The sequence below is a fragment of the Pinus tabuliformis genome, chromosome 2_1 (genome assembly GCF_031772625.1).
Source record: "Pinus tabuliformis cultivar Carrire ecotype Pingquan chromosome 2_1, CPIR1, whole genome shotgun sequence".
NCBI lineage: Eukaryota > Viridiplantae > Streptophyta > Pinopsida > Pinales > Pinaceae > Pinus > Pinus tabuliformis.
This window is the reverse complement of record NC_142299.1, coordinates 523,423,821-523,437,560: the sequence shown is the minus strand read 5'-3', so window position 1 is coordinate 523,437,560 and position 13,740 is coordinate 523,423,821. Positions and strand designations below refer to the sequence as shown.

Below are 13,740 nucleotides of genomic sequence, written 5' to 3'. Positions count from 1 at the left end.
CTTCCTTGCTCAAAGGTTTTTCCATTAGGAGTATTCCCAGATATTTGGAGGGTAACTGTTCTCTTTGGAAGCCAAAAATTCTGGTGAGGTTTCTCTGAATAGCAATTTGTCAGTATTAAAAAAGAAAATCTTGGATTTGGCGAGGCTTACCTCTGTTCCAGTAGCCATGGCAGAGTCATTTAGGATTTTTTTGAAAGCTTTAGCTTCCTTAACCATGGGTGTACCCTGCAGCATAATGTCATCCACAAAATGTTGATGAGTCAAGGCTTCTCCATTCTATGTGAGTTTCAAGCCCTGGATTTTGCCTTCTACCTTGGCTGATTTGATCGCATTTCCTAAACCTTATATCATGAGAATAAAGAGGAAGGGGGAGAGAGGATCTCCTTGTCTGAGGCCTCTCAAAGGCCTAAAGGTTCTAGATGGTGAGCCATTAAGAAGGATTGAAAAACTAGCTGTGCTAACAAGGGCCATTACCCATCTTATCCAGTTGTTCTCAAAGCCATATGCTTTTAGTACTTCCCTGATATAAGCCTAGCTTAGCTTATCATAAGCTTTCACTAGGTCAAGTTGTATGATCATACTTTCTTTCTTATTACTTTTGAGAGAATGAACCACCTCATGTGCTTGAATGATGTTGTTTAGAATTTGTCTTCCTTCAACATATCCAGTTTTCTCCTCAGACACCAGAGTTGGAAGAAGTGGCTTGAGCCTGTTTGCAATTACTTTGGATATAATTTTGTACACCACATTGCATAAAGCTATTGGTATGAATTTGTCTGGTGTCATAGCTTTTTCTTGCTTTGGAATCAAAGTTATGAAAGAGGCATTAAGTGCCCTCAAAACATTTTTGGATTTCCTCGAGTCCTCCACCACATCAAGGATATCTTGTTTGACTATTTCCCAACATGCTTTGAAGTCGTCTACATTGAACCCATCCGAGCCTGGATCTTTCCCATTTTTCATCTCTTTAATGACTTCACTGACCTCCTCTTTAGTCAGTGGCCTGTTCAGATTGTAATTGTCTTCTATAGTTACAATCTTTGGAATGTACTTTGTGAAGTTGTTGATGAATTTTGATTTGTCTATGTGAGGCTCCTCTGCTATGCTTTGGAAATGTTGTACCAGAGCAGATTCTATTTCTTTGTGGGTGCTGAGCTAATTTCCTTGAGTATCTCTAAGTTTTGAAATCCTATTATGCACGTTGTGATCCACAGTTGACTTATGAAAAAAATTTGTATTTCTTTCCCCTTCCTTAAGCCATTGCACTCTTGATTTTTGTCTCCAGAAGATCTCCTCTTGCTGGCACTCCCATTCCTGTTGAAGAGAATCAACTTATAATTTCCTTTCCTCGGTAAATCCAACTGTTATGAGGAGTTGGTTGATTGCCTGCAATTTCTATTCCACTTCTTTTTTAGCTTTGAAAATGTTGCCAAACTCATTTTTATTCCAATCTTTGAGCCTGCGTTTGCTATGTTTTAGTCTTTATTGTAGAAGGAACATATTCGTTCCTTGGATGGGTATATCTTCTGTCCACCATCTTCCAATATTGCTGATGATGTCAGGGTGGGTGAGCCAAACATTTTCAAACCTGAAAGGTCTGTTTCTCGGAGTGCCTATAAAAGAGGCTTCGAGTTGGATAGGCCAGTGACCTGAGCTTGCAAAAGGGAGGATGAAGTCAGGCATGTCAAGGTCTGTGAGGATGAGGTCCTCAAAGATTATAAATCTATCTAATTTAGAAGCTACTTGAGAGGCCCCTCCCCGCTTATTATTCCAAGTCAAGGTACCATTTTTAGTCTTCGTGTCCACTAGCTTCATGTCGTTTAGGAAGTTCTGGAAGGCAATAGAGTCTCTTCCTAGTGCTTTGGTCCCACCTTTTTTTTTTTTCTGAAAGAGATCTGATCATATTAAAGCCCCTCCCAGAGTCCAGGGCATGACAGGATGTCTTTCTCTAAGCTCCTTCAGTGAATTAAGAAGCCTGAGTTTGTCTTCCAGTCTTTGAGGAACATAAACATTTGTGATCAAATAGACTTCCTTATCACCCAAAGGTTGGATCACCATTGAAAGGTAGTTTTTGGATGCTTCAAGATCTAGGATTTCTAGTTTCTGAGGATTCCAAAGTGTTAGAATCCCTCCTGATGTGTTGTTTGCCTTAACTTCTAGATATTCATACTTGATTAGCCATTTTCTATGTATCTCTCTTATTTTTCCTATAAAGCATTTTGTTTCTTGGATAAATATCATATCAGGTTTTTCCTCTTTTATTCTATTGCTAAGATTCCTTTGTTTCCTTTTACTTTCTAGAGCCCTAATATTCCAGGTTGTGAGTTTCATTAAGAAAGATTTGTAAATGAGTAACTAGTAAGATCTTTCATCTTACCTGAGTTTATCATGAGTTTCCCACACTCTGTCAGTAGCTCATTCTATCTTTTCATTCCTCTTTTCCTGCTTGGGTTTTTGAACGGGTGTCCCTGTGTAACCTCCATCGTTTTCACCCCTCTGTTTTCCTAAGTATCGTGATTTCTTTTGACTCTAGTTCCCTTTGTTTGAGATCTCCATAGGAAGAGTTGTTGCACTCTGTCAAACTCCTCTTGTGGTAGAGAATCCACCCCTTTGGTGGTTCCCTACTCCAACAACTTTTCTATACCGAGATTCTCCCTTTCAAGAATTTCCTGCAGATCATGGTCCTCTGTTCCAACCTCACTTGGGGTCATCTCATGGTCCTTGTCAAGTTCCATGATGCTTGGAAAATCCTCCTTCAGTTTTTTGTTTGTAGTTCTCTCCTCCATGCTATCATCTTTATCCTTCTCTGTAGGATTATCCTCCAGTGCCTGGTTCGTCCCCTTGTTCCCACCTTCTTCTTCTAAAATCTTGAAGTTGTTGTGCCTTGGTTGCTTATCCTCACTGGTTTTCTTCTGGTACTTTTTCCCTCCTCTCCCTTTGCCTCTCACCTTGGTAAAGCCTTCGGGATCTTTGCCTATGTTGGTTTTATTACCGTTCTCCTTTTTGTTTAATGGGTAATCTCTAAAGAGGTGCCCGTGCTCATGACATCTGCGACATCTGAATGGGACATATTTATAGTCCACTGCTTGCACCCATTCTTCATCATAAAATTCTAGAATGACTTCATCCGGAAGTGTTCCTAATAGGTCCATCTCTACGCATATACGGGCAAAGGAGGTGTATTTTCCTCACAGAGTCACATATGATATTTTTATAAAATGACCTAATTTATTGCCTATGGATTTTAAGAATTCTGGCAACCAATAATATAAAGGTAGGCAGTAGAGTCTTATCCATACCGGTACTAAAGTGAATGTCTCTCGTTCTGGGGAAAAATGCATCACCCATGGTCACATGTAGAGGCCTGCAGCAACATAAAAATACGGTCCTCCTTCGAACACTCTGTCTTTGTCCTCTAGGTTTGTGAAGACCACTGTGAAGAAACCCTTGGACCCAAGATGAAGGTTTATTTCCCCCTTTGGCTTCTAGTGGTTTTTTATCTAGGCATGCAGAGCCTTCTCTGTTGGCCATATCCCCATAAATTTTCATATTACCACATACGCCGCCATGTGATCCTTGTGTGCCTGTAGTGCTGGATCACTTAAAACAACCCGGGGTGTAATGGTTGACCTAGGTTTACAGAGTCCTGTCATATTCTTGCGCTCAGTTCTCTGGCTGCCTTCTCCTACTTTCTTGTCTCTTCTGACCTCCTCATGATTTTCTTCCTGTTCATGAGCTCTGCTATTTTTTGGTTTTCCTGTGTTGATATCCGCAGTTTCAGCCTCCATTGGCTTCTTGAAGCGGTTTGACACAACTTCCCTGCTGTTATTCGTAACTGCTTGACTATAGGAGGGAGTGGAACTCCCCCCTCCTCACCCCTCCATGGTAACCAGCACTGCTACCCATTGCAAACCCTTGTTTAGCTCGCTCCCTCGCTCCCCAAATATATCTAATTTCCACTAATATTCAGCCATTGTGCGTCTTTCATGATGCCTCTTGCATGCTATTATGCGGACTCTGTGTTATTTCCTTTATAACTTATGTTTTTCATTAATGGTTGGATGTGGCACCTTTGTGTTTTTGTTAATGGCTATGGTGACTCGGGGCCTCCTTTGCTAGGTTCTTGTCATGTCTTTGGGCTATTTATGGTATTGCTTCAGGAAAGGGCATGACTCGTTAGTCTCAAATTGTTTACGAGTGCTCCAAATGTGAATTTTTAGTTAAAGCTCTTATGAATCTTTATATAGGTTTTTTTTTTTTTTTAAACTGTGGTTGATGATTCTCTATTGGCATTATTTTTTGTATTCATATCGAGAGCATTTGGGAAAAAAGGCATGCCTTATATAACCTTAATCATAAGCGCCTATTGTATATAGAATTTTCATCATGCAAGTCTTTTTTGTTTTAGGATTAAGTAAAGAATGTTGAAGTGTTTTTCAATCTTTATATTCAAAATTGATATCTATGTAAAACTATTTTCTAAATAATATAAAAATATAATTAAAAAATTGAAATAATATAATATATAAATATTTAAATTTTATTTAAATATATATATATAAAAAGTATTTAATAATTTTAATATTATAAACCATAGACTTTGTTTGAAATAAAAAATATATTTAAAAACTATAATATCGTATTTTTTTTTTTTTAATTATGGATATATTTATGTGAATACTTAAATCTAAAAGCATCGTAGAGAAATTATTATCTAGAATTGAAAATGATAAAGAATATAGATTATACGAATTATTGGGTTGAAACAAGAACGATAAGGAATAATTTTAATAAAAGCTAACCGCATTTAGTTTTTATTACAAGTAATAATTATTATAAATTATTTCGCGTATCAGCCCGGCCGACCCCATATTACGCTTCGCTCATCACACTCACGCGGCCTAGGCCTCATTTCGATTCCTATCAATAACACTATTTTGTTTAATGTAAGTCTTCTTCGGATCAATCACAGTGAGCAATTAAACAAATTTTGTTTATGGTAAGTTTTCTTCGGAATAATCACAGTGAGCAATTTTGAGCTGAAGTTTTGATTCTGCATATTTTTGGATTTGTTTTGGAGGACCGATACCTAATAATTAGACCCAATCTTCTTAAACAAGATTGATATTTACAATTATAAACTGGGAGTTGGCCATGGAGAATGTCACCTCAGTTATACGCGAGGTGTTGGCCATGGAGAAAGCCGCGTCAACTTCTTCAAAGCCTTGCACTGTGGAAGAGGTGTTTACAGATTACAGAGGCCGCCGAACTGCCATTGTCCGTGCACTCACCACTGATGTCGAGCGCTTTTGCTCACTTTGCGATCCAGACAAGGAGAATTTATGCCTATACGGATATCCTAGTGAAGCATGGGAAGTTTCCTCGCCTGCGGAAGTAGTTCCAGCAGAGCTCCCAGAACCAGCAGTAGGTATCAATTTTGCAAGAAATGACATGCAGCGAAAAGATTGGGTTTCCTTGGTTGCTGTGCATAGTGATGCTTGGTTGCTTGCCGTTGCTTCCTACCATGGTGCTCGATTTAAAACGGAAGAGAGGAAACGTCTTCTTAGAATGATAAATGAACTCCCAACTGTGGTTGAGGTGGTTTCTGAATGGGAGCAGGCAAACGACAAGACTAAGACTGATAATGGTGGAAGCATATCTATAACCTCTGGTAAGCGATTTGGTAATAGAAAATCAAAGAATCTTAAATCAAAATAATTAAAATCTAATGTTTACAATATTAAGTATGGCCAAAGTAAACATTAAGTATGGCCAAGGTTTAGGCATGACTGAATCAAATTAGAGTGCATTATATAGGGTGCATTACCAATTCCTATGATGGGTAAGAATAATCTTTTCGATGATCCTCATCATACTTTTTATTAATTTATTAAGCTAATATGTTTCCTTGGGGTAGTAATTAGAATGATTTTTAAGCACAATTCCTTGATCCAAAGAAAAATCATATAGTTTTGAAAATGAGAAATACATGGCATTATAAAAAACAAGTGAATTTGGAATGCCAAACTTGGTGATAATGTTTTGGTTAATTAATTGTATCAGCATCTCATCATTCACTTGTTTCAAAGGAATGACCTTTACCCATCTTGTGAAATAATATGCTGTTGTAAGAATATACCTTTTTTACTTATACGAGTTTAGGAAATTCTCACCAATAATATTTAATCCCCACTATCTAAGAAGTTATTTCAACTATGATTGGTTGTGATGGGGTTGCTAATATCTTCTCTCTTCTAACACATTTATAGAAAATAGGAAATTTACGAGCGTATGTGTGAGCATCTCTAAATAATGTAGGCCAATAGTATCCTACTTGAACGATTTCACTAAAAAAATGGCCTCTAACTAGCCCGTCATGAATCTATTTTAGTACATTCTCTACCTTAGAATATTCTAAGCACCGCAAAACAAAACTCCATTATAATGTTCTCTAAATAAGAATCTTTGAACTAACTTATAAGGTGTGGACTTAAGTATGATGTATCACTTTTGTTTCATTTTCAAGTGCAAAGGAAAAGTACTTTATTCTTTAAGTACTTCCTTAGTTCAGTGTACCATGGTGGCTAAGTAATAGATGTATGTGAAAAGTTAGCATTGTAGATTTCCATTTCTACTTCCCAACCCATCTGTTCTTCTGTTTCTAGATCCACAACTTTTGCAACAAGCTTATACAAACTATGACCTTTGATAGTGTGATGTCGTTTTAAATATAAGTAATAATCCTCCAAATATGTCATCTATTTTTCCCTTGGTTCCCATGAATCCTTTCATATGAACATATATCTTACTGTAGGGTGAGGGACAATCAATTTCACATGGCTCTTCAAGATATACGACCTAACGTACTTGACAACTTTATAAAATGCATAATTTTATTTGTCCATATCAAGGTACTTGTGCTTGGATCATTCTTTTGTGTAAGAACAACTTCATTTCCCTGATCATTCTTTTGTGTAAGAACAACTTCAAGTGAAGAGTTTGATGCACAAATATAGAGCATGAATTCTTTAACAATATGTGGACTAAATAAAGTAGTAGCCTTAGTGATAGCTTCTTTTATTTTAGAAAAGGCTTCCTTTTCATTTGGATTCAACTTGAAGGTATAATATTTCTTTATGATGTGTTCTAGTTCCTTTGTAATTTGGGAAAAGTAAGATATGAACTTTCGAGGACATATAGTTATGCCACTTTTAGAAATGATATGTCCCATTAGATAACCTTTTGATACAATAAAAATTATCTTTCTAAAGCTGAGTGATATTCAATATTTTCTATAACGTTCGAAAATTTGCTTGGGATGATGCAAATGGTCAGCTCTTGTTATGGAGAATACGATTACATCATCTAAGTAAACAAACACAATTCTCCCTATTATCCTCCTAAATTCAGTATCCATTTCTCTTTAAAATGAGCCCAAAAGACATTTGTTTGAACATTAACGTGCCCCATTTGGTTTTGAACGTCATTTTTAGTGTATTTGGATCAGACACTAAGACTTTATTATAGCTATAAAATACATCATGTAATGAGAAAATTTCAAGAACTAAGATGGTTTGATGTATTTATTCCATCATCACGACATGGTAGTTGTCTTTGTTTGACACACGATTCGAATTGTGAATATTTACCAATAAACAAATTTCACCATACTTTTTCCTGACTGGAACTAGATTAGAAAACCAGGTCATGTGCCAAATTTTGAAAATTATTCTTGGATCCAATGGTTTTTTCATTTCTTTCTGTATCAAATGTTTCTAGGTTAGATGTTCCTTCAATAATTTCTGTTGAAAAATATTAACACCTTCTTTATGGATTGTCACCATATTTCTAGGAAAAAATATCTTGGTATTTTTTGAAGAGTTGAATAAACAACCAATGTTCATCTGGGTTACAACAAGTATTGAGATTTACAAAATTTGACTCCTCATGGATCCCCAAGTTAATGTGTTTATGCATCAGTGTCAAATTTTGTGTCTTGGTATTGGAAGGACCTTTGAAATGATTATGTGGATCACATGATTTTTTCAATGATATAACCCATTTTTGGCATAATGTTCCCTTCTTGCAGTTTAGCTCCTGCGTCTAAATATTTATATTGTTCCTCTTCATCAATGGCTACATCCTTGAATATATCTATGTTAGTGAGGAAATCCATAATTTATTTGTCATCATTAAAAACACAGATATCAATGGCATTAGAAGTGACAATGGGATTATAAACAACTTTTATACAAAAACCATCCTTAAGAGGGGTAGACCTAGTTGTTGCATTTTCTAAGTTGTCGGCTGCAACAATATTAATATTAGGCACTGATGTAATTGGGTCTTCCCATTCCCAAAATATTGTTTGTAGCACCAAGATATTTCATGTCGAATTTGGAGGACAATTGGGTCTTCAAATCTTGGATAATTTCTTTGTCATCTCCAACTAGCAACATATCATCCACATACAAGACCAGAGAAATAACACGGTTGCCAATTAATTTAAAATATACACAATGATCTGCTTTTCTTCTAGTGAAGCCAAGTCCCCATATAAATGTATCAAATTTTTGATACCACATCCTTGGTGACTGTTTTAACCCATACAAAGACTTCTATAACTTGCATACCAGTTCTTTCTTTCCCTTCATTGCAAAGCCTTCAGGTTGCTTTATGTAGATTTCCTCTTCTAGATCCCTGTGAAGAAATTATGTTTTCACATCCATCTGTTCTACCTCAAAACCAAAAGCAACGACAACAGATAAAAGTAATCTAATAGAAGTTACCTTGGCAACAAGAGAAAAAATATCACCAAAATCAATTCCCGGCACCTCGGAATAACCTTTTGCTACCAACTGAGCTTTGTATTTCTCCACTTTTCCTTCTGCATTTGTCTTCTTTTTGAACACTCATTTGCTGCCAATGGGTTTCCTTCCAGCTGGCAACTCCACCATATCCCAAGCCTCATTTTTGTGCAAAGATGCCATTTCATCAACCATGGCCTATTTCCAGAGTTTTCCATCCTCTGAATCTACTGCTTCCTTCACAGTTCTAAGATCATTGTCAGTAATAAATAAAGCAAAATTTGAATAGAAAGCATATGGACTATACCTTTTTGGCTACCTTCTTTCTCAAACTGATCTTCTCGCAGCTCAAGTTTGTGGCTCTTCATCTTCTAATTCCTCCTTTACTATATAGTTCGATTCTTCCTCCTTTAGCTCAAACTCTATCTTCTCAGGTTCTGTTGGTTGGACTTCATGTTTAATAACATCTTTCACTTCTCTGAACACTACATCTCAGTTTTACATAACCTTCCTTGTTACTCAGTTCCAAAGCTTATAACCCTTTAAACCATCCTTATACCCAATAAAGATGCACTTTTTAGATTTACTATCCAACTTGGTTCGTTTCTCCTTTAGAACATGTACATATGCATCACATCCAAATAACGTCAGATGTGAAAGAGACGGTTTCTTACAAGTCCATACCTCTTGTGGAGTCTTATCCTCAAACACTGATGATAGTGACCTATTGGCCAGGTAACATGCAATATCCACCGCCTCTGCCCAGAATTCATGTCCTAACCCGGTACCACTGAGCATGCTTCTTGCCCTTTCCATCAATGCCTTCTTCATTCTTTCTAAAACTCCATTTTGCTGAGGTGTATATGGAGTATTTTTATGTCGTTCTATACCACACTTCTTATAGAATTCTTAAAATTCCTTACTGTAAAACTCTCCACCATTATCTGTCCTTAGCACCTTTATCTTCTTCTCTATCTGGTTTTCCACCAGAGCCTTAAATTCTTTAAACCTGTCAAACACTTTATATTTCTTCTTAAGGAAATATATCCATGTATTCCTTGAGAATTCATCTATAAATGATACATAGTACACACACTTACCCAATGACAGAACCTTCATAGGTCCAAACACATCACTGTGCACAAGTTCTAATATTTGTTTCATCCTCTTACTACCAGAGGGGAAACTCACCCGATTCTGCTTCCCATATACACAATTTTCACAGAAATAAAATTCCAGAGAGCTTTTGCTCATACCTTCTACCATACCTTTACCAAGTAGTATTTGAAGGCCCTTTTCTCCAATATGTCCAAGCCTTTGATGCCACAACATGGTCTTCTCTCCAGAGACCACTAGGTTTTCTGCTCCACTTTCAGGAACCATAAAACTATTGCACCCATCAATAATAGTGCTACCTTGCAGCTTGTACAGAGTTCCAATCTGAACTCCCCACATCAATAGCAGTGCTCCCCAAACCATCTTGCAGGTACCTTTCTCGAACACTATTTTTACACCTGCATCATCTAACTTGCTAACAGAAATCAGATTTTTGGCTAATGCAGGAATATGTAGAACACCTGAAAGCATTCTAACCCTTCCACCTTGCAACTTAAACTTTACTTTTCCACGACCAATAATTCTAGCCTTCCTATCATCCCCCAAGAAGACATCACCACCATCATATTTCTCATACTCATAGAACCACTCTCTATGGGGTGTGAAGTGAAAGGATGCACCTAAGTCAATCAACCATGCCTCATGATCTACATGTGTACTTGAAGAAGCCAAGTACATATCCCCACCTTCATCTGAGGTGGTTTTCGCCTCTGTAGAAGGAGCATCATCAGATCCCTTTCCTTTATCAGGAGATTTAGATTTACAGTCCCTTTAGTAGTGCCCTTCCTTTCTGCATTTCCAGCACACCACCTTTATAGGTTTTCTTGGAGATTTAGATCTCCCTCTAGATTTATATCTCCCACTTGATGACTTATTTTTGTTTCTGTTTTGGGACTCTCCTCGTACAGACAAGGCATCGCCATTCTGGCTCTCCATATTTTTTCGACTCATCTCCTCCGTCAGCAAGACTGAGACTATTTCATCAAACTGCAAGGCAGTTGCATTGCTACCTATTGCAATAAATACACTATCCCATGAATCTGGTAGAGAACATGACAAACTGATGCACTTATCTTCATCTAAAATTTTAATATCAACAGATGCTAACTGACTTACCATAGTATTAAATGCATTCAGATGCTTTGTCACCAAGTCCCCATCTTTCATCCTCAGGTTATACAACCTTTTCCACAATAACAGTTTATTCACCAGAGACTTAGATAGGTACAAAGTCCCTAAATTTTCTCACAAATACTTCGTTGTAGCTTCTCCTGATACATTCAACAATACTGAATCTGAGACACACAATCGTATTGTGCTCTTTGCCTTCCGATCCAACTTCTTCCATTCTTCATTGTACACTACCATTGGTTTAGTACCCGTATCTACCGCGATCCACTAATCTTTATCCACCAACAGATCCTCCATCTTGAGTTTCCACAACTCAAAACTCTGACCATTAAATTTCTCGATCTCTATCTTTCCATTGCTCGCCATCTTCTTTCACCACCAGAATCGATCTTGCAGATCTCCCATTGAACAAGGTCTACCATAGGCCCGAGAAAAACCACTCAGCAACAAAGGTGTCCCCTTGAAGCCAAAAAAACTTTGATACCAAATGTAGGTTTTAACCCCTTACAGAAATTACCTGCATACGAATTCTAAAACATAGAAAATAAATAATGCAAGAGCAGAACACATAAAACAAATATACACAGATATTTTCCCCTCGATCCCAAAACCGGGACTACCAAGTTGATTTTTCATTATTTTCTTTTCAATGTTACAATACATATTTATACATGCTGAAGCATCCAATACCATGGACCGAAAAACCATCGCATCCAAAACCATAGACCAAAAACCATCGCATCCAAAACCATGGATCAAAAACCATCGTGTCCAAAAACATGTGCGAAAATCATGCACAAAACCATAGGTGGGTCTGCCCAACCTAACATAGGGTCCAAAACCAAAATTTTTCAGGGGGCTGCCTCAGACCCCATAAAGTGGGGTTACGAGTGCCCCTTAAACCCCCTATGACCTCCCCCCCTCTAACCCTCGGTTAACTATGTGGGCTAGTCATGGAAAGAATATAAAACAACCTAACATCCTTTGTCCTTTACTGTTCCTGGTGATCTGTTCTATCTTGCCTGCACCTGCCTTCGTCCTTCTTCCCTCCCATCAGCATCAACCGAATTCGCTAGATGTTTGCTTTGCCACCTATCTTCTTCGACTGCCTGTATCATTTGTTTCATTTCCTCATTTTGACTAAGCTCTTCCCCTCCTGCGTCTAACTGTTGCTCTCTATTTCGGCATCCCCAGTTCGCAAGGAGGTCCACCGGGGCATTTCCTTTCCTTTTCACATGGGACAGTATGGTGTATGCCATCTTCTATAGTTTCTGTTGTAATTTTGTTATTACCCAAGCCGTCCTCCAGCTTTTTCTCAGCTTTTCAGTTGTTGTTCCCTGCTGGAGTTGTTTCATTGTTTCTATAACCAACATGGAGTCACCTTCTATCTGCAGCCTATGGTACCCTTCTCTTATCGCTATCTCTAGTCCCCTGTTTAGCGCATGGTATTCTTCTTCATTGTTCATGGTGATGCCACAGTCCATTTCATATGCCCATTTGATCTTCCCTTCCTCGTCTCTGAATATCCCTCCTATGCCAGCCTCCCCTGGGTTGCCTTTGGCCACCCCATCGAAATTTAGTTTTATGAACCCTTGTGGCGGGTTCCTATATCTTTCTTTGGCTCTAGCCTTGCCTGCATCATATTCCTTCCCTATCCTGTTTGTGTTTTTTACTTTGATTTCCAGTCGGTTCATAATGCGGGTCTCCATTCCTTCCGTCTTCCAGTTGTCCTCTTTCAATTTTCCAGACTTACTATTTCTCTTATGTTTTTCATGATTTGGTTCCATAATTCTCCTTTGTATTTTTTATCTTCGGTGAATATCACCCTGTTTCATGCTTTCCAAAGGTTCCACACGAGAAACCCAATTGACAAGTTCCATGCATGGTTCAGGATTGTGTTGCAGTAAGGCTTACTGCTCCACTTCTCTATTGTTGTTTTTACGCTCCTTATATTCCTATCTGTAATCTCGAATAGTTGTTGGTGTTTTTTCCACAGGTTGTTACTTACATTGCAGGAGTTTCCGACGTGCTCCATTGTTTCTTCTTGTTTTTTGCACAATGCACATCGTGAGGGCCCATGCGTCCCTTTCCTTCTTAATTGGTCCCAAGTCAAGGCGTGCCCATGCAACACTGTCTAGGTAAAAAATGCCACTTTTGGCCAAGTTTTTTTGCCATATTAGGCGTGCCCATGCATCATATTCCTTCCCTATCTTGTTTGTGTTTTTTACTTTGATTTCCAGTCAGTTCATAATGCGGGTCTCTGTTGCTTCCATCTTCCAGTTGTCCTCTTTCAATTTTCCAGACTTACTATTTCTCTTATGTTTTTCATGATTTGGTTCCATAATTCTCCTTTGTCTTTTTTATCTTCGCTGAATATCACCTTGTTTCATGCTTTCCAAAGGTTCCACATGAGAAACCCAATTGACAAGTTCCATGCATGGTTCAGGATTGTGTTGCAGTAAGGCTTACTGCTCCTTATATTCTGCATTTCCACCACCTCCTGTCTTTATATGGTAACCTTCTGAGATTGTGAACATGCCTTTTATGCATTTTCCCCTTCTTATTATATTGTTCCTTCTTTAATTGCAATTTTCCTAGTTGCCATTTCTTTTTGATAAATTATCCATTGATCAGTTTTTGGGGCTTCGGGCCAGTCACTCTTTGTCTTCCATTTTCTCCAGTAACT

At 37.9% G+C, this 13,740-nt stretch overlaps 1 pseudogene; it reads left to right on the top strand.

Moving 5' to 3' along the window:
- The first annotated feature begins 5,193 nt into the window (after window positions 1–5,193).
- On the top strand, window positions 5,194–5,718 carry LOC149201250 (PHD finger protein ALFIN-LIKE 2 pseudogene; annotated as a pseudogene).
- Window positions 5,719–13,740: the final 8,022 nt, after the last annotated feature.